At 43.3% G+C, this 22,178-nt stretch overlaps 1 long non-coding RNA gene across 1 annotated transcript in view; it reads left to right on the plus strand.

Moving 5' to 3' along the window:
• Positions 1-22,178, plus strand: part of LOC130541695 (uncharacterized) — a 63,411-nt gene that overhangs the window by 18,659 nt on the left and 22,574 nt on the right. Inside the window, exon 2 of the long non-coding RNA XR_008955781.1 lies at positions 20,590-20,690. This is a non-coding gene — a long non-coding RNA (uncharacterized LOC130541695). The remainder of the gene's footprint in view (positions 1-20,589; positions 20,691-22,178) is intronic.

Raw genomic sequence — 22,178 nt, forward strand, 5'->3', positions numbered from 1 at the left:
AGAAGGAACCTCAAGATCTTGCAGTATGAGGGGCATCATTTTAATATTCATTTTCATTGTAGACATTCTGATAATAGGAGCTTTTTGGTTATTTTGTGTCTGAGTAGGTTGGAATTTATTTTGTGATTAATTCATCTGGTAAACCAGCATTGTCAGTGCCTGGATGGTCCAGCTGGCCATCAGACATTTGTGTCCTGGCCTGTGGCATGACCTCTAGGTATTCCTCTCTTCCCAGGTGGGGGCAGGGCGGTCCTGCGTCACGGCTGACACTGCAGGCTTGCCCGGCCTCCTTCTCGGAGGTCGTTGGACCCTGTAGATTTTCCTACAAATGTCTCTGGCATTCGAGAGGAGAGTAAGCCCCACAGAGCCTGCTTGTTCACAGAGGGCCTTATCAGTTGTTGATGAGACCCTGTCTAGGCTCACAGACAGGCAGTTTCCTCCAGCCCCAGAGCCCAAGCCCGCTGTGGAGCCAGAAGAAGGTGATAAGCCTCCGAGAAGATTTTTTAGGAGCCTTGCCTATCTTTCACACCAAGTCGCCAGGGTACATTTTCCATGGTCGCCATTTACAGATAGGGTGGCTGCTCTCGGATAAGGCTGGGGGCCGGGAAGGGCGGGGGAGTCATTAAAGCGGGCAAATGGTTTTTCCAATTAGCTACCCTTAGGAATCCTCCAGAATTCTAAAGGCTTTGTCACTGACAACTTTTTTTTTTTTTTAATTGTAAAAGTTCCTCCCTAGCCGGCCAAGTAAACCCTTCCTGGTTGGCCCTAAAGCAATCGGACAGGGCAGGCCCAGAGCCTCAGAGAACGGAGTCTTATTGGGCTTTGACTATTGCGAATATTCTGTCTGCGGCTGCCAGGCAGGAAGGCTGTGGTGATAGGGGCGAAGGGGCTGCCACAGAAAATTCCAGTGTAAAGCCCAGTCACTCAGATCCGTCAGGCTATGGTTTATAGATTCTACCACAGACTGACCCTTTGACGGAGTCTTCCTGCCAACTATGCGGGGCAAGAGCAGAGAGTAACACAAAGAGATGGGTCAGGTGCTTGGCTGGAAAATGCGAGACAGGGTCCTATTTCTAGGACTCAGAAAACTTCTCTTTTCTGGACACCTTTTTTTTTTTTTTTTTTTTTTTGAAATAAGGTCTTGCTCTGTCGCCCAGACTGGAGTGCAGTGGTGCAATTATAGCTCACTGCAGCCTCAAACTCCTGGGCTTATGCCATCTTCCCACCTCAGCTTCCCGAGTAGCTGGGACTACAGGCGTGCACCACCACACCCCGGCACATTTTTGTACTTTTTGTAGAGACAGGGTTTTGCTATTTACCCAGGCTGGTCTCAAGCTCCTGGACTCAAGCAATCCGCCCACCTTGGCCTCCCCAAAATGTTGGAATCATAGGTGTGAGCCACTGCACCTAGCCCATGTTGCTTTCAGCTTTTTAACTGTTAGTTTTGTTTTGGTCATTACCCCTAAGAGCAGATACAGAATGTAGCCTGCTAGGGAAAATTTGAGAGTAAAGCATGAGGTTTGGTGAGAATACAATGGTGTGTGTGTTGGTGTGGGTGGGTGACAGAGGCTGGCAGCAGTGTCAGATTGGCTACTCTAGTGTGGAGTTATTTTATAATATGCCATCCAAAAGGCCACTCCCTTTGTGGATTGAAGTTTTCCAAGAGTTAACACTCAGACTATTATCAATGCTGTTAAACACGCTGGCATGTTTTTCCCAATGTTGACTCACATGATAATCTTGCTAAGGTGGCTCAGATTCCACGGTGTGGAGCAGGCAGTCTGGGTCTAGCTCATGTACTTTGGCAAGATGATGCTTGTACTGCCTGTAGGAAGGTGACAGGAATAGGGCTATAAGTGGTAGCCGTAAATGTCATTATTATCATTATTATTTCTAGCAAGTAGCAATGATGTGAAAATGGACTGGGGCCATTACTATGAAAGGAACACATAAGCAAAGTAAAAATGACAAATACAAATGATGGGGCCTTATTTAAGCCTCTCTACCAGTCACAGAGAGAAAAACACTGGTAGCCGGTGAGCCCACTGTGTAAATACAATTGCAGGACAGCAGTTCCATTCCTCCATGGCTGAAGCTTGGACACTCTTCTTTCTGGTTTTTATTTTTCTTGAGAAACCTGAACCCTGGGGAGACAGGCATAGGTAGAAATGCCTTTCCATTCCGCTTGGAAGAAAGAATAAGCGGTCTTCAGATTAGGTTCCCAAGATTAATATTTATCTTCCTGTCCTGCTTCCTTTATTTTGGAACTTGATAACTCAAGGCGACCACCAGCAAGACCACCAACTATTCACCCTCTATGTAAAATTCCATGCTGGAACATGAGTTTTCTGGTTTATTTTGAAGGCGGAAAATAGGTGCTAACAGCCTCAGCTCCTGGTGTCAGTGGTGTTAGCCACTGGATACTGCTGGGTCCCAGGCAGCTCACTTTGAAAGAGGCAATTTGGGCCCAGCTGAAATGGTCATAATGTTGTCTGGAGGCCCCATGTGCCCTTTGAACTTTGCAGACAGACTCTGCCACTAAAGGGGCCTCAGGAATCATTTCGTAACATCAATGGTTTTTCTTTTCAGTACAGAGCTGGCAGAGTCATTAGGTACTTCGGTGTTTGTAGAAAGTGCCAAGCCCTTGGCAAATCTGGGTTCATTTACCAGGGTGGGTGGTAAGCTCATGTGTGTCTATTTATAGGTGAGGAAATAGAAGAAGAGAGAAGGTTACATGGAGCTGTAGGAATCTAAATTCTAGAAGGTTCTGGATCCTGCAAACTACACTGCCTAAGTTTGTCTCGTTGTGCATTTAGCACAGCATGATGGATGGGGTGGGGAGGCTGTGTTTCCCAGCTTTATGCTCCACAGTGGGTAGTTAGGCTCATGGACATGCTAAGGCACTGGTTTTAGTATTCCCAGGGCCCATCAGTATGAGACTCAGTACCCTCCTGACCACTCATACTGGCCACTTGGAAGTCACGCCTCCCTTGCTAATGGTACATTATCCCGCAGGTCTCTCTCTCACCAAGATGGAATGCAGCCAGTCGTCCCCTGGGGAATCCCCATACTTGAGTTACTATTTGTCCTAGCATTTATGAGTCTTCCTTTTCACGTATTTTTTTAATAGTAAAATCAAGCAATAGAAAGTATCCATTGGAAAAATAAATACAATGTATAATTTTCTTTTTCCTTAAATGAAAGACATCTCTTGTTCTCTTTTCACAATAGCGTCCCTTTAATCCATTATCTAATCAACGAGAATTTCAGTAACCCAATATTTTCAAAACGTATTGATTGTTTTAACAAAAGCAAGAAAAATAATAAAGTAAGTAAGACTTTATTAAGAAAATAACTTTAGAGTAACTTTCAAGATATACAATAGTAGGGGCAGTATACTTTCCACTTAATACTCAAATTAGTATTTGAGTACCTGGGACAACCAGGCATCAGAGGTCCCTTCAGGGAGGACCCAACTTCACTAAATCGGAAACTCTAGAAAACCCCTGCCCTACCCTGCCCCTGTCATCTCTACAGAACTGTACCAAGACCTTGAGGCACACTTCAGAATTCTCAAAAATCCATCCAAATAATTCCGTCTCATTTGAATGCTAAATGCAGTTTATTGCCTTTTAACTCTGAGAATCATTTAACTCTTTGGACAAATGGCATAACTCAGCCAACCAAACTACTGAGTTTCCTAGAGTTCTCAGATTTCCTTTCATTCTAGAAAAGCCAGGGGCTTTCTGCGAGAATTAAAAAGGAGGTGATTTCTTTTTTCCTTTTCCAAATTTGCCAAGTTGTTTTCAGTGGATGTCAAAGATGTGCTTATTTTTGTTCAATGCTCAGTTTTAGGCCTTTTAGACTTTTCCTTCCTCCTGCTGAAGGGACTTCAGAATTTAAAGTAAATATTTATTTTACAAAATCCTTGCCTTAAGCAACCTAAGTGTCCATCAATGGATGAATGGATAAACAAAATGTGGCCTATACATATAACTGAGTATTATTCAGCCTTAAAAAAGAGAGAAATTCTGACACATGCTAGAACATAAACCTTGAGGACATCATGCTAAGTAAAATAAGCCAGACACAAAAAAAGACAAATACTACATGATTGCACTTACATGAGGTACTTAGTCAAACTCATAGAGATAGAAAATTGAATGGTGGTTGCCAGGGGCTGGGGGTAGAAGGGAATGGGAAGTTATGTTTAGTAGGTATGGCGTGTCCATTAGGGAAGGTGACAAAGTTCTGGCAATGGATGCTGGTGGTGGTTGCACAACAGAATGTAGGTTTATACTTCATGCCACTGCACACTTAAAAATGGTTAAGATGGGGCCGGGCAAGGTGGCTCAAGCCTGTAATCCCAGCACTTTGGGAAGCAGAGGCGAGCAGATCACCTGAGGTCAGGAGTTTGAGACCAGACTGGCCAACATGGCGAAACCCCATCTCTACCAAAAATACAAAAAAAATAAGTTGGGTGTGGTGGCAGGCACCTATAATCCCAGCTACTTGGGAGGCTGAGGCAGAAGAATCGCTTGTAGCTGGGAGGTGGATGTTGCAGTGAGCTGAGATTGCACCATTGCACTCCAGCCTGGGCAAGAAGAGCGAAACTCCATCTCAAAAAGAAAGAAAGAAAGACAGAAAAATGGTTAAGATGGTAAATTTTATTTTATGCATATGTTACCACAATTAAAAAACTATATACTATGTTATATGGGTTTTATCATCCTTTGACTGGTTCATGTGATTCTGAAGGGAGATGCTGTCCTTTCCCCAGCACTGGGACAACTCTGTAGCTTTCAGGTCTTGCTAGCACCAAGGCAGCGTGCTATCAGGCAGATGCCAGAGTTCAGCCACCTGCAGTCAGGATCGCTGATGTCCAGGACATTTCACAGAGGCTTTTTCCTGGGTCTGTGTTCTTGGCAAAGTGATAATGCTCCTAATTAGCACAGAGACCTGCGTCCAGACAGCCTGACAGGCCAGGCCCTTAGACGTGGGGATGGGGAGGAAGCCAGAGGAGGCTCTTCTGCAGGATATGCTCCCAGGCTGAAGCTGACCCCAGCTAGGAGTGGCTGAGCACCCAGCTGTGGGGAGGCAAGGGCTGGAAGGAAAAGGGGGGCCCTAGATAGAGAGGGCAAGAGGAGAATGTTTTGCTGACAGAAAAGAGATATGTTTTAGACCAACTTCTAATGCTTGTGTGGTTTTAATCTCATGGTCAGAGAGCAGTGCTTTTCAGGATAAGCTGACTTAATTTACTGTCTTCTGTGCACTTCTTCCAATGAGGACCCAGGGAGGCTTCTGCAAAAGAATTTCTCTGTCCTTTTCTGTCTCCTCTCTTTTTCTCCCATAATTAAAGCCCACGAAGACTTTGCTGAATGATTTATAACAAGTAGGGGAACCTTAAGAGCAGAACTTCATCTCCCACAATGTGACATCTAGCCGTTTCTCTTTCCCTGTGACAGGCCCTTGAATCTTAGAGACTGTGTACCTCACTGACCCCTATAATACTGTAGTGAATTCAATGGTGGCACCCCAAAACATATGTCTACCTAGAACCTGTGCGTATTCCCTAATTTGGAAAAAGGGTCTTTGCAGATGTGACTAAGGATCTCAAAATAAGATCATCCTGGATAATCCAGGCAGGCCTTAAATCCAATGACAAGAGTCCATATAAAAGAAAGGCAGAGGGAGATTTGAGGCACGGAGAAGGCCAAGTGAGAATGGATACAGAGATTGGAAAAATGCAGCCCAAACTGAGGAACTGCTGGAGCCACCGGAAGCTGGAAGAGGTAAGGAAGAATTGTTGCTTAGAGCAGTAGTCCCCAACCATTTTGGCACCAGGGACTGGTTTCAGGGAAGACAATTTTTCCACACACCAGGGAGTTGGAGGGGGATGGTTTTTGGATGATTCAGATGCATTACATTTATTGTGAACTTTATTTCTATTATTATTAAATTGTAATATATAATGAAATAATTATACAACTCACCATAATGTAGAATCAGTGGGAGTCCTGAGTTTGTTTTCCTGCAACTAGACAGTCTTATCTCTTTGGGGAATGGCAGACAGTGACAGATCATGAGGCATGAGATTCTCATAAGGAGCATGCAGCCTAGATCCCTCGCATGCTCAGTTCACAGTAGGGTTTGCACTCCTGTGAGAATCTAATGTCCCTGCTGATCTGACAGGAAGCAGACCTCAGGCAGTAATGCTCCTTCACCTGCTGCTCATCTCCTGCTGTGTGGCCCGGTTCCTAACAGGCCACAGACCAGTTTGTGGCTTGGGGGTTGGGGACCCCTACCCTAGAGCCTTCAGAGTGAGTGTGATGAAGCTGACACCTGATTTCAGACTAAAGGAATAAATTTCTGTTGTTTGAAGCCACTGAAGCTTGTGGTAATTTGTTAGAGCAGCTCTAAAAACTGACTACACAGGGATGCTTGAACTCTCCTGTGCACACATCACCTGGGGACCTGCCTGTGAGACAGCAGGTCAAGGCTGGGGTCTAAGATTCTACATTGCTGAGACATTTCCCATGACACAAATGTTGCTGACTGTTCCACACGCTTTGAACACACAAAAACTAGTTTGAGAAATCGACTTTCAAACAGAAGCACAACAAATGAACATTTTAATTATGTTCGGCTGGGAGCCACTGGCTAACATTCAATTTTGACTTGGGCCTCTGTGCTCTTTACCCTTATTTGTGGTTTTTATCACAGTAGTTGTCCTGATGTGTTCAGTGCTATATAGAATGCCATTATCTATGATCTCTGCCCCAAAACTTAGAACCAATAATTACTTTTGCACAAAGGTCTCTGTGTCTCATCTTCCTTACTTGTTAAACAAGGGACTTGGACTAGCTTTGCTTAAGTTTCTTCCAGTTCAAACTTTCTTTGAGTATGGGATACTTTTCACACCCAGAAAGAAGATTCTGTGGGTCTCAGTTAACTACCTGTGCCTTCAAACACCATCCTTTACTTTAACCTCGAAGCCTTTCTCATCATTTTGTCCCACACTAAGGAAATAAAGTATCCTAGATGGGATAGAATACTCCTTGCTCATTGCTGCTGTGATTTTTCTTACTAGTCAGCTGAGGTAGCCACAATGAGTGGTAAGCTTTCTGCTGAATAGCTAATTCCCATGAACTAGTTGTCTTTCTGATCTGTCCTCTATTTTCAAGGAGTGTGTGTGTGTGTGTGTGTGTAATAAACTTCACTGACTTCATCCCTGTGGTTGGCTCGTGCACATAACTGAGTGAGAATGCTGACTACATCCAGACCATGTAGCTGTAATCTGCGTTCCTTTAGCACAATCCAGAAAATACCCATCTTCTGTGGGTGTTGCTCTGTGGGCATAAAGTGACCACTGTCTTTATCAGAATGTCACTCCCTTAATACGTGGTTTTTACAAAAAGCACTTTACTCTCAGGATTGACACTGCAGAATTTTGCAAAGATGCTATACAATGTCCAATAATCCCAGCCGGACAGCCATTTTCAAAAGCCACAATTCAGTTCCTCTGTTCTTATTGCCCAACCACACTCCACTCCTTGAAGTAAGCACTTAAAAGATTTGGTTTCAAAATATCCAAAAAATGCATAAGGCAGGAGCCACTCGTCAATGACACAGATTTTCCAGCCCATCGAAAATGCATTTACCTTCCTCACAGGTCTAGCAGGCGCCTCCTCACTGACCTTCACAGGCAAGTTGGAATGGAAGGGTGTTGCTGGAAATGGAGTGAAGTCATGTTAAACATGTCCCCAAATGTTTATGCTGCGGAGTGATCAGTAACCACCATCTTCACTTTACTTTGATTCATTTTGTTTTTCTTCACTGCCTCACCCCTCTTCTCTTCCTGTTTCTGTCAAACTTGTTCGGTGATGAAAACAGTGATCCTCACAAAATACCTAATAGCTGTGAAGGCTGATAGTAGGAACACAACAGGGCAGGAGTCTGCTTGTGGGATCTGGGGACGGAGGCACACGTAGGACCAGCGTCTTCTCCTGGTACCTCTGGCTCTATCTGCTCCGTGCTCTGCTCTTTCTACCTTGCAGCTTCCTCTGTTTGCTCAGTGTCTCTGTTCCTCTGTTGCTTAGACTTACACGTGGCACTTTCCAGCCACCTAACCTGTTTCTTGCTATATGTAGCCTTCCATCCAACTGCATTTTGGCAAATTCTTTCCATGTATTTTAGTTCAAATTCGCAACGGAAAGAATTTGATCATATGAGTACCTTACCTTTTCATTGGACCAATGGAAGATTGCTGTCTAGCCTCTTATTGGTGCTCCCAGATCATGTGATCTTTGTCACGTGACTTTCATGGACCCAATCATCTGTGACTCAGGTACCACAAGGTACAAATCATGGCCCAGGTGGCAAAGGACTGAGGGCTGGGCAGGTTCCTTGTGAAGAGAGTTTAGACGGGGCTGGCAATTTCCCGGGTACAGGCTTTCCTCATCTTACCCTGAAAGGGATCTAGATATAAAAACCAAATGAGGAGCTTCAGGGGATTGGAGGCCACAGGACACGGAGCTACAGAGTAAGTACAGCCCGCCTCCTGGATTCAATCTTGAAACGTGAGAATGAGTGAAGCCAGAGTCACAGAGAATTGAAGCTGACCTCCTTGAAAACAAGACCAAAGAAGTGTGTTCAGAAGCCAAAAATGAGCTGGAGTCCTTGTAGAGGCTCAGCCCAACATATCAAAACATTGTCAGGGAGAGGAGGCCGAGGCCTTGCTGGAAGCGGCGGGTGTGAAAGGGCAGGAGAGGAAAGCTCTCAGCTGTGAATGTGCGCTGTGCTTGTGGAAGTAAATCGGGCCACAGCCTGCCACACTGCACATCAAGGGTCATGGCACTGTGTGAATTCCATTTGCAGGTCCCCTTTTTAAAAGGCAAAGCTGGCCTTCCTGGCTCTAATGGAGAAGAGCAGCTTCAAGTTTACAGCCAGAGAGGAGGACGTTTCCCTGGCATCGGGAGACTTTGATTGTCTGGGCTGGGTACCCCATTGCTTTTGTGGTCCTCAAGCCCCCTGCCCATTGCTACCTCCTTCGCATTTTCTGTACTCCACTGCTTGGTCACTTTTACCAAAGATTTCTTATGTTTGAATAGCCATATGTGGCATTAAGAGTGACTTGACTTAAAAGCTAATTCAATAAAGCTTCTGGAAGAAAATAAAGAATACTTGCACAACCTGGAGATGAGCAGGGATTCCACAAACAGGACATTAAAACACTAACCATAAAAGAATAAAAATAATAATTTGGACTTCATCAAAATTAAAAGATTTTGCTCATTGAAAGACACCATTGAAAACATGAAATGAAAGCCAAAGACTGAGAGGAATATCCCAATGTGTATGCTTAATAAAGGACTTGCATCCAGAATACAGGCATACCTTGTTTTAGTGCACTTTGCTGTATTGCCTTTCATAGATATTGTGATTTTTACAAATTGAAAGTTTCTGGCAACCCTGAATCAAGCAAGTCTATTGGCACCATGCTTCCAACAGCATGTGCTCATTTTGCGTCTCTGTCATATTTTGGTAATTCTTGCAGTATCTCACACTTCTTCATTGTTATTGTTATTATTATATCTGTTTGGCGCTATGTGATCAATCATGTTTGATGTTACCATTCTAATTGCCTTGGGGTGCCACAAACTGTGCCCATATAAGATGGCAAACTTAATTGATAAATGTTGTGTGTGTTTTGACTTCTCCACCAACCAGATGTTTCCCCATCTCTCTCTCTCTCTCAACCTCCCTCTCTTCTGACCTCTCTATTCCCTGAGACACAAAATATTGAAATTAGGTCAATTAATAACTCTACAATGGCCTCTAAGTGTTCAAGTAAAGAGTTGCACGTCTCTCACTTTCAATCAAAAGCTAGAAAAGGTTAAACTTAGGGAGGAAGGCATCTCAAAAGCCAATAGGCTCAAAGCTAGGCCTCTTGTGCCAAACAGTTAGCTAAGTTCTGAATACAAAGGAAAAGCTATTGAAGGAAATTAGAAGTGCTACTCTGGTGAACACATGAAAAGGAAGTGAAACAGTCTTATTGCTGACATAGAGAACATTTGAGTGATTTGGATAGCAGATCAAACCAGCCACAACATTCCCTTTAGCCAAAGCCTGATCCAGAGCAAGGCCCTAACTCTCATCACTTCTGTGAAGGCTGAGACAGGTGAGGAACCTGCAGAAGTTGGAAGCTAGCAGAGGTTGATTGGTTCCTGAGGTTTAAGGAAAGAAGCCATCTCTGTTACATAAAAGTGCAAGATGAAGCAGCAAGTACTAATGTAGAATTTGTAACAAGTTATCCAGAAGATCTAGCTAAGATCATTGATGAAGATAAATACACTAAACAACAGGTTCTTGCTATAGACAAAACAGCTTTATATTAGAAGAAGATGCCAGCTAGGACTTTCATAGCTAGAAAGGAGAAGTCAATGCCTGGCTTCAAAGCTGCAAAGGACAGGCTGACTCTCCTGTTAGAAGCTAATGCAGCTGGTGATTTTAAGTTCAAGCCGATGCTCATTTATCATGCTGAAAATCCTAGAGCCCTTAAGAATGACGCTAAGTCTGTTGTGTCTGGGCTCCAGAAATGGCATAGCAAAGTCTGGATGACAGCACATCTGTTCACAGCACATCTCTTCATAGTTTATTGAATATTTTAGGCCCACTGTTGAAACCTATGGTACAGAAAAAAAGATTATTTTCAAAATCTTACTGCTCATTGACAATGTTCTTGGCCACCCAAGAATTCTGACGGAGATGTACAAGGACTTTAAGGTTGTTTTCACACCTGCTAACACAACATTCATCTGCAACCAATGAACCCATGGACCAAGGAAATATTTTGACTTTCAAGTTTTATTATTTAAGAAATACATTTTGTAAGGCTATAATTGCCATAGAGAGTGATTTCTTCTGATGGATCTGGGCAAAGTAAATTGAAAACCTTCTGGAAAAGATTGACCATTCTAGATGCTATTAAGAACATTTGTGATTCATGAATATTTGTGATTCATGGGGAAGAGGTCAAAATATCAACATCGTATTAGTCAGGGTTCTCCAGAGGGATAGAACTGATAGGATATATGTATATATAAAAGGGAGCTTATTAAGGAGAGTTAGGTCACACGATGGCAAAGTGAAGGCCCATGATAGGTCATCTGCAAGCTGGGGAAGAGAGAAGCCAGTAGTGTCTCAGTCTGAGTCCAAAAGCCTCAAAAGCAGGGAAGCCAACAGTGCAGCCTTCAGTCTGTGGCTGAAGGTTTGACAGCTCCCAGCAAACCACTGGTGTAAGTCCGAGAGTCCAAAGGCCAAAGAACCTGGAGTCTGATGTCCAAGGACAGGAGGAATGGGAAGAGGCATCCAGCATGGGAGAAAGATGAAAGCCAGAACTCACCAAGCCATCTCATCCCACCTTCTGCCTGTTTTGCTCTAGCTGCAATGGCAGCTGATTGGATGGGGCCCACCCACATTGAGGGTGGGTCTTCCTCTCACAGTCCACTGACTCAAATGTCAGTCTCCTCTGTCAACACCCTCACAGACACACCCAGAAACAATACCTTACCAGCTATCTAGGCATCCTTCAATCCAATCAAGTTGACACCTATTATTAACCATCACAAACATTAACAGGAGTTTGGAAGAAGTTGATTCCAGCCTTCATGGATGATTTCGAGGGGATCAAGACTTAAATGGAGGAAGGAACTGCAGATGTGGAACTAGCGAGAGAACTAGAACTAGAAATGGAGCCTGCAGATGTGACTGAATTGCTGCAGTCCCAGGATAAAACTTGAACAGATGAGGAGCTGCTTCTTACAGATGAGCAAATAAAGTAGTTTCTTGATGTGGAATCCATTCCTGATGAAGATTCTGTGAACATTGTTAAAATGACAACAAAGAATTTAAAATGCAAAACTAAGTTGGTAAGGCAGCGGCAGGCTTTGAAAGGATTAACTGTAGTTTAGATGGAAGTTCTACTGTGGGTAAAGTGCTACCAAACAGCATCTCATGTTACAGAGAAATTTTTCATGAACGGGAGAGTAAATCAATGCAGCAAACTTTATTGTCTTATTTTCAGAAGTTGCCACAGTCAGTTGATCAGTCAGTAGCTATCAATATTGAGGCAAGACCCTCCACCAGTAGAAAAATTATGACTCAAATTTTTGAGGTGATTGGTAAGCTAATTACTCTGATTGATCATAATACATTCTATATATGTACTAAAATATCACACTGTACCCTATAAGTATGTACAATTATTTCATTTCAATTTAAAATAATAAAAGCAAAAATAAAAAAGATTACAACTAACTGAAGCCTCAGATGATTGTTAACTTTTCTTAGCAATAAGATATTTTTAAATTAGGGTATGTAAATTGTTTTGTTAGAGAATGCTGTTGTACACTTAGTAGACTACAATGTAAACATAACTTTTATATGCACTGGAAAACCAAGAAATTTGTGTGACTTGCTTTATTATGATATTTGCTTTATTGTGGTGATCTGGAACCAAACCCACTATCTCTGAGTTATGCTTGTGTATTAAGAACACCTACAAATCATAATAAAAAGACAAACAATACAATAAAAAAGCTAAAGACTTGAGTAGACATTTTCCAAACACATAAATGGTCTAGGAACACATGCAAACTGCTCATTATTCATCAGGAAAATACAAATGAGAAATTACAGTGTGTTATCACTTTACAATCACTAAGATGGCTATAATTACAAAGACTGGCAATACCAAAAGTATATCGACTGGATGTAGAAAAATTGAGCTCTCATATATTGCTGGTGGGAGGGCAAAAGGGGACAATTACTTTGGATGACTGTTGATCAGTTCTTTAACTGTTAAGAATACACATTCCCTGGGAGGCCGTGGTGGGTGGATCACCTGAGGTCAGGAGTTCGACACCAGCCTGCCCAGCATGGTGAAACCCTGTCTCTACTAAAAATACAAAAATTACCTGGGCATGGTGGTGGGTGCCTATAGTTCCAGCTACTTGGAAGGCTGAAGCAGGAGAATCACTTGAACCTGGGAGATGGAGATTGCAGTGAGCTGACATCACGCCATTGCACTCCAGCCTGGGCAAAAGAGCAAAACTCTGTCAAAAAACAAACAAACAAACAAACAAAAAAAACACCACATTCCCAAGGAAGGAACTATTGATACATACAACATCGATGAATCTCAGAACAATTATGTTGAGTGAAAAAGACAAACATCCCCCCAAAAGAGTACATATTATATGATTCCATTTATTTAAGACTCTAGAAAATCCAAACTATAGTAAGGGAAAACAGATCAGTGGTTGCTTGGGGGATGGGGATGGGGATATACACGGGAGTGATTACAAAGAATACAGGGAACTTTTGAGAGGATGACGAAAATGCTCATTTTAAATATGAGCCATTTGTTGCATGTCAACTATACCTCAATAAAATAGTTTATTGGTATATTATATAGAGGGTATATAATACATTTAATATTTTTAAAAAATAGTCACTTTGTTTAAAGTGACTCGAAATAAAACAACAACAAAAATGAGAACACATGTTCTCCATGAGCCACAAATTCATTCCAAGATATTTATCTGAAAGAAATGAAGGCATTTGTTCATACAAAGATTTGTTCAAGACGGTTTATGACAGTTTTATTCTTACTAGCAAGAAACTGAAAATAACTAACATGTCAATCAACAAGTAAATAGATAAACAATTTGTGGTGCATTTGTATAATGGAATATTACTAACCATTTCAAAAACTGACATTCACAAAAGTCCGATTAAATCTAAAAAAGATATATCCCAAATACAAAAGATTACTTTCTTTGTGATTTCATTTATATGAAGTTGAAGAACTTGCAAAACTCATCTGTGGTGATAGAATCAGAACAGTGGTTTCCTCTTGGTGGTGGGGAGGTGGGAGGTTGAGTGGCTGGAGGTTGATGACAAATCGTCTGAGAAACTTTCTAGGGTGACAGAAATGTGTTATATCTTAAGTGAGATATTGGTTACATGATGAAGTGGATACTGTGGTGCTCTGCTCGGCTGCCCTCTTCAAGGCCGACATGCCCACTCCCTAGCTGCTAGGATAACCCACACCTGCATTTCCGACTGAGCATTGCCCTTGGTCACAGGGAACTGCCTTGCCCAGACATTTCCCTTGCAAGGGCTGAGCCATAACAAATGACTGTCCAGTGCAGAGATTCCTAGACCTGCCCTGCTTGCCTCACTTTAAGACACTCTGAAGAGCCATTCCTTCTCCAAAGCTCCCCATAGAATTAGCTAAAGCCTTAGCTGCAGCTTCATTGTGGATTAGCTTCTCCCTCTTTCCAATCCAGCTTTCTTCATTTATTTACAGGTTTATTGTTGAGAGTATATACCAGTAAACTTTCTGCACATAACTTTCCACTTCAGCATTTGTTTCTAGAAGATGGAACTACAATTGGTCCTAGAACGTGAAATTTAAAATGGGATTTTAAACCTGGATAAACAGCCAGGGCTGTCAACGAGATCCCATTTTTAGTGGGATGTGGAGCATGAATGCTCCTTAGCAGACTGCGTGGTGTGATGGTTACAACCTGTACTGACAGTGGATGTGGTTAGGACATCAGTGGATGGGAATACATTAGTTGGTGAACTTGAGTGGAACGAGAAAAGTTGTAACCACAAAGACTGTGGCACCAAGTGGCTGTTGCTGCATGCATGGATTCTTAGAAGATTATAACCAGCTCAGGATGATTAATCACCGGTTCATAAGCAGTGAGTTTAAGAGAAGTTTGACTTCTCAGCCTAGCAGGTCTCCCTCCCAAAGGCCAGAACTCTGTTTCAGAATGAAGGAGACCCTGATAATTGGGTGTGAAATATCTGCTATGAAAATCTTGAGTGCCTAAATAACCCGGAACCCACTTGGTGTAAGTGGCTCACTCTTACCTGTTAGAAAATAGTAGCCCTCCCCTTGCTTGAAGAACATGCAAAAAGCACAATGAAATAATTACAAAACAATGTTTGTCCTCACTCAGGATCTCACTGCCTCTCACACCATCCCACTTACTTACTGGCAATAAGACCAATAACAAGTGTTAAAGCTAGGATCTAGCTAGTATGTACTGATGGGTCCCTGCGTGTGCAGGATCAAAAGAGGAGGAAATAAAGTTGGATAAAGAAGAGTGTATTGGTATGGGGAACTCTCCAGTATCTAGGATTTAACTCCTTGGCAAGGATCCCTAAGTCAGGCTAATGGGTTGCTAGAATGGCTTTTGGAAGCTTGAGAAAAGTGATGGCCTCCACTAAGTGAAGGACGACCTGCAGAACTGCTGTGGCAGATAGGGAGGAAAGAATCAAAAGCCTCGAAGAATTGGGTATGCTAGAACAGGTATATTTCATAAGGCCAGGAAATTTACCAACTGACCAAGTTTGGGAGGAGGGCCCAAAGAATGTGCTAAAATTGTCATGCAGCTCAGCGGTGACTGTCTTCATAGACCAGGGCTACCAACAGGAGATGTGAATACGAAACTGAGCTCCTGAGAGCAAAGGGGATGGCTGGATCCCAAAATCGTAGAGGGTAGGTGGCAGCGCTTAACTATCAGAAGCAATGTGGGCACAATTATTACAATAAGCAGCAAAGGCAGCGTGGTGGCCTTGAGGACAGACCAACGGAGAGATGAAGGTGGTTGACAGAATTTTGTGCTCCTAGGGCTGAGAGAGTTGGGCAACAAACAAAAGCATTGCTTAATATGTGCAATCAAAAGAAGACAAGGATGAATGGTCAGATGCCTGTGGACAGCAGCCCCAGTGAAAATTCAAGATTCCTTGCTGTTCTCAGACATGGAAACCATTGACCGAAGTATAGGCCAAGTCCCTTGAAGGAACAATTCTGCAAAGCCACAGCATGCATACTCAGCAGCAATTTTCCCAGTCACTTGGTAGTAATTCTCCCAGTCACTCAGTAGTAATTTTTCCAGTCCTTCCTTTTGGCTACTTATTCAGATAACTGTGCAATGAAGAAAGAAGAATATATATAGGTATTTCAGAAATTGTTGGATAACATAAGGTCTTGACCTAGGGAGTTGACATTGATGCCCAGGAGCCTCCAAAGCAGCCATGGCCTACCTTTTAGAATTAGAGTGTATGAGGAACAGATAATAATTGGAGCCCTGAACCTAGTCCAGCTTGCCGCAGGCTCACTGGCCTCCTGGAACCACCCAGTATCATTTTTGCAGTTCCTGAACATGTAATTGGAATTGTCATACTTGGTAGTTGGCATAACCATTGCTCCTGGATTTTGCCACCCAAACTTCACTTTCTACCTTGAACCGTTGTTGGTCCATGAAGAACAGCTTGGACTCAAACCCCTTGGCTCTTCTCAGTCTTAGCTGTTGAACACACCTAGATTTAGTCTGGAAACCACATCTGCTCTGACTGGCCCAGCCAGATAGACATATCCACTCTCAGGGGAGATTGCATACTCTTAAGCCAATGGTCTAAACTTCCTATTGAAAAATAACCCAGACCTGGCTTGTACATCTTCCATTTTTTGTTTAAAGAGATATTAGAATGTGAGAAATGATATTACACCCTAAGATCAAAGCTGAAAACATAGAGTAAATAGATCCTGGGCTCCACCAATGCAAGTGCAATGCAAGTAAATATATTCTGTTTGATACGCCAATAAAAAACAGGGATACATAGTTACTTGGAGATGGAATGGGTAGCAGATGTGCTTTTTTTTAAGTACTATCAATAAACAATAAAATTAGCTACCATTCTTTGAGCAACTACTATGTACTATGAATGTTCCCGTATGCCTTCTCATCTAATCCTAATGACCACCCTGTGAGGTGAATGGCATGCCCATTTTATAAAGAAGGAAACTGAGGGTCAGAGAGCTGAGAAAAATGACCCAAAGTCATAAAGCTTGTGAGAGGCAGCCAGAATCCCGGTATGGTTTGCTGATTGTGGAACCAGTGCTGTTTCTGCCACACTAAACTGCATCCTGATTACGGAGATTTGCAGCCCAAGCACCTCGGAGAAATTGCTTGGCTTCCAGCAACTGGGCTTAAGAAAATATGCCTTTTCTTTCATGTTTTTGAAGACAGAATCCATCATAAAGGGCATTCCTTTAAGACCTTCTGCTTTGAAGTGATAAAAGCTAGATTGAAGGAAGGCTCCCAGGCTCCTGATCTTGGTTCACCCCTGCCCTGAGAGCCAGGAAATGTGATTTCTTCTGCCATCTCTTTCACTTATGGTACTTGCTCTGCTTCTTGGGTCTCCAGTGATTTTTTTTTTCTTAAGAAAAGAAGATAGCTTGGGTTAATTTCCAGTTCTCCACAATTTATCTGTACTGAGCTGGAAGAGTGTTGAGTGGGAAAGGGCTTCCTTGTCCACGAGGGCCTCGCAGCTCTTCAACACCCACCACTTCTGCCTCATGTCAAAGGCAAGCAGATCGGTTTATTAAATAGCTGTCAAACCGAATCAGCGAGCACCGCGAACACACAGAGGGGAGATTGGATTAGAGGGAGAGGACATGCCACGCTAAACAAGGGCACAGATTTATGGCTTTGGCCATGTACCCTCAGAAATGATGCCCAAGGTAGCTATGTGTTGGGGGCGGCTGGGCCAAGGAAGTGAAATGTGATATTCACAGGGAAGGACTGAGGCATAAGGTGTTTCCAGTGACCATGCTTTTCCTTCCTGGCACTCAGAGCACTTGTAATTAGCATATAAGTAATGACATGTGTTTATTTGGTAAATGACTCTCTTCCTCATCAAAGTATAAGCTTACCCAGGGTAGGGGCTGTTGGAGGCTATTCACTTCTATTTTCCAGTGAGGGCACATGGCTGGCATCATAATAAGATATGCTTGCAACATTAACTCCACTGAAGACAGCAACTCCTAGACTGTCACCAACTTAGAAAATATGGATGATGCTTTACTCACCAAAGGGAATTCACAAACTTGGGTTCTAATTAACACTTTCATAGATTGCCCCTGTCCACTTTTCATAGCCCCCACAGATGAGAGGCAATTTGAACTAAAGAGGAAAACAAAGTGACAGATACCTGCTAGCCAATGTCACTTTAAGCCCAGTGGAAATAGAAATGTGTGCATGAATGATTACTGAGGGCATTTTGGAAGAACTACTGGACTAGATTCTTGCCCTGGAGGGACCTAGACTATAGCAGAGAAGTAGTCTTTGTATTTCCCATTCCAACATCTTTCTTTTATTTGTCATCATCTGGGATTTTATCTCAGTGTCCACCTCTTCCATACGCCTCACATGTGTGGTGAGGGAAATGTCCCCACTCTTGGCTCTAGGAGCGGGGACACCTCTGCCTCAGGCCTACACTAATCGACATAATATCATCCACTCACCCCAGCAATGGATGCAGTTATGATTACATGGTCTAATGTGGGCCAATGAGAAGGGAGAAGATATGGGCTAAGGGTTTCCTTACTTCTCTGAGAGAACTTCCAGAACTGTCATTCTTTTTCTTTCTGAATGCAGGAGAGGAAACGTGCTCCTTGCCTCTCTCCCTCTATCTGACTCAGTTCCTCATAATCCTCATATATGTACTGATCGGTGGAAACTAAATGCACCCAAAACCCTAGAAGCTGGGAAATGCAGTCTTTGACTTTCCAGCCTGTTTGGGATTGGAAGGTGCTAGAAGGGGCTGAAATGAGCATTGAATGAGCCAGTTTGCAGCATCTGCTGTATCACCTTCTTTGTTACTTTAAGAGTAGTGACTATTGATCATGTTTTTGAAATCTACAAGAACTTCGAATAGTGAGCAAAGGAGTTAAGAATGTAACTATGGGGAATTGGGACTGTCTATGAATAGGAAAAATACATCCATGTTTCATGTTTATTTCCTTTGTATTAATTTTAGAAAAACAATAATCTTACAAAAGTGACAAATCAGATGACTAGATGACTACTGCAACCATCTAAGTGTGAAGGGTGGTATCCTGGATGGGGCCAGTTGAGAAGGAAACAAACTCTCAGATTGAGCCATATCACTATGATAGAGTTGGGGGACCTTGTGGTTAGAATTTTTGTAGTTGCTTAAATCAGAAATACCCATATGCTGATTTAAGCAGAACGGGGGCTTTATCACTAAGGCACAGTGGTGTTTGACAGAACCCTGGGCAGAGGAGCATTACTGCCAGGGCTCTCTGTCTCTCCTCTTTCCTTTCTTTTCTTCACCTTCTGCATTCTCCTTTGTATCTACAGATTGGCTTCCTCTGCCTCCCCATGTGCCTAGGGGGCGGGGAAGGTGGGGTGTGGGGAGTGGAGAGGTCGGGGGTGGAAGCAAGGCCATGACAGCTCTTGAGTTTGTATAGCCTTCTCTCTCACTCCCATGGAAGGGACGCTGCATGGTCCAATTGGGGTTCAGGCTGACCCCTGAGCCAATCAGTCAGGTCCCAGGAGGAGGGACGGGGGCAGTTCACAGGCACCCAGGCTCACCTCTATGAATCTGAGAATGGTGATGTGAGGTACATTAGCCTTGTGGGCGCCTGTCGTTTCCAAACATTGTGCAACGGGATGTGGATTTGCCAGGCATGAGTTGGCAAGGGAGAGGAAAGCATCCATGATGATGCAGAGGCTTCTGGTCTGAGGAAGAGGATGCAGCACCACTTCTCTGGATGCAGGGATAAGTTGCCTAGACTGAAGTGGGAGCCTTTGAAACTACAGCAATATGGGCTGGGGCAGAAGCAGTTGAAGACAGAGGTCACTGAGCATGGCATCGATGGCTTTACCCATGTTTGAAGTGGCCTGAAGATCCTTTCAACCCCAGTAAAATAGAGAATGGTGATAAGGCCAGTTTGGGAACAATCAGACATCTGTGAGATTAGCAAAAACCTAAGGCTCAGGGAACCTCTTAAAGCCTCCCTACAGGAGAGTCGCTCCTTTTGGTCCTAGAACATAGGCCTGAGCCCGCCGACCAGACTTAAATGTGGGGAAGGCAGGGCAGTGTGGGGTCAATAGCTGCTTGCATGGCTACCTGTTGGCTTTGTGCCCTGAAGAAAGAGGAGATTTTAAGTGTGGGCTGAGCATGAGAAGGGAGGCTGCCATCATTTTATAAAAGTTGTGTGATTATAAGCAAAGTGGGGAGCTGGGCCAGGGGAGCAACAGTGGGTGGCATATGCTCTTCCTCTCAACACCCATAGCAGACATGGCTAATCGGTCAAGGAGCTCTTTCCCATAGAGCCCTGACAGCATCCTTCTCAGCACAGGGCTCTCGGCAGCCTCTGACAGTCTGTCAGTACATGGGACAACCTACATCTGCTCAACCCGATCTAGGCAATGGATGGCAGGGAAGGCAGGTAAGTCTGGGTCAACATGGCTGAGCCATGTATTTTGTGGAAAACTAAGAGGGTTGTGGCAACCATAAGTGTGATTCCAACACAAAGTTTTAGCTTCAGTGTGAAGGTGGCTTAACATTCTAACCAGTGTTGGCCTACTGCTGGAGACTGTGCTAAGTGCTGGTTCACAAAATTTCATTTCATCTTCACAGCAGCTCTACAGGGCTAGCTACTATTACTAGTGCAGCATCTCCTACTCATGTTTACAGATGAGGGAACCGAGATCTGAAGAAGAGAAATGACCTATCCAAGTTCCCCCAGCTGGGGCCAGTTCTTCTGTTTCACCTAGAATTGGATGTTTCAACTCCTCGTAAGTATTCTTTCCACTGCCCCAAACATATTTTGATTTGAGACTAGATTCTTCTGCTGTTTCCCAGTAAAGAGAATTTCCCCAAACATCTGTGCCATGTGATAGCCCCTTAGGGTCTTGAGTCTCCAAATGTGGTCTTCAGATTAGTTGCATGAGCTTCCCATGAGCACTTGGCACAAATACAGAGTGTCCAGCCCAATCCCAGAGCTCCCAAATCTGCATCTGCATTTAAACAAGACGCCCTAGGATCCATGTGCACAGTGAAGTTTGAGAAGCTTAACAAGGCACCAGCCCTTCCAAGTGTTCCAACCTGGCAGAAAGGGTTCTACAGGCAAACAAGTTTGGGAAACACTGAATCCTATCCTGTTCTTTCACACATCAGCATAGTAAAGGCTTGGAAGGGTCCTAAAGTAAATTTTTTAAACTTTGCTCAACCAGATGTTTTCCAAATTTGCTTGTACATAGACTCTGGATTCTGTATGAATAGCATTTACTCATATCCCACGGATTTACTGTTTAACAAAAAAGTTTGACATGTGATTATAGACTAGCCAGATGAAACCCTGCTTGTGTGTGCACTAAAAATAATGGAAAGAAATGCACCAAAGATTGATCTAGTAATCAATTATTTATCATTCCCTTAAGGTGACAGCAGCACTGCCATTTTAAGGGCACCAGTATTATAAAATGAAAAAAAAAAGCACTCAAAAAGGGAAAACAAAAGCAATCTGTGAAGGGAAAAAAAGGGTCATAATTTGGTTTGGGCAGGAGTGTTTGACCAAGAGGAAAGTGGATGGAAGAATAGTTGTTTCATTAACCTATTGCAATTTCTCATAGCCTTACACTCATGAACACAAAGCAGCATAAAATGGGATCAGAGGCTATTTTCTACTGACTAGTTTACATTAGTGATCTCATTTTATTTCTACAGCAAATCTTTAAGGTAGATATTAGTATCCTCATTTTACAGATGAAGAAACAGGGACTCAGGAAGATTTGGTCATTTGTTAAGACTTGTGCAGCTAATGAGCCAGAAGTCAACCCCACACTTTGTGACTCAGGAGTCCAGGCCCTTTAGCCATTACACGATTTTGTGCAGAAAACAGTGGAAGGCTGGGCCCCTGAAAGACTGTGCCTGATCTCAGCCTGTAGTCGTAGGAGAGGATGAGGGAGGCCAGCCTGTGAGCTGTTCTTGTGGATTGCCAATCCCCCTGTGATTGACATGCTCCTCATCACCAGCTCCAGTATCTGTCTCTGCTCCTGTGTGGGCTGCTCTAGGGTCTGGGACATCACATGTCTGATGCAGCAATTAGCTTGTTGTACTTCATCTTCCCGCTTGCCTCCAGCTCCCCCAGATTAATAGAGAGGAGCTGCTGCAGCCAGGCAGTCAGCCACTCCCACCTGAATGTGAAATAGATTACTGAACAAAGAAATGAATTGAGAGAATTGGGGAGTGAGGAGGGGGCCAATAGCTACATTGCCTGTTTT

Source organism: Pan paniscus, chromosome 6 (assembly GCF_029289425.2).
Source record: "Pan paniscus chromosome 6, NHGRI_mPanPan1-v2.0_pri, whole genome shotgun sequence".
In the NCBI taxonomy this organism is placed as follows: domain Eukaryota; kingdom Metazoa; phylum Chordata; class Mammalia; order Primates; family Hominidae; genus Pan; species Pan paniscus.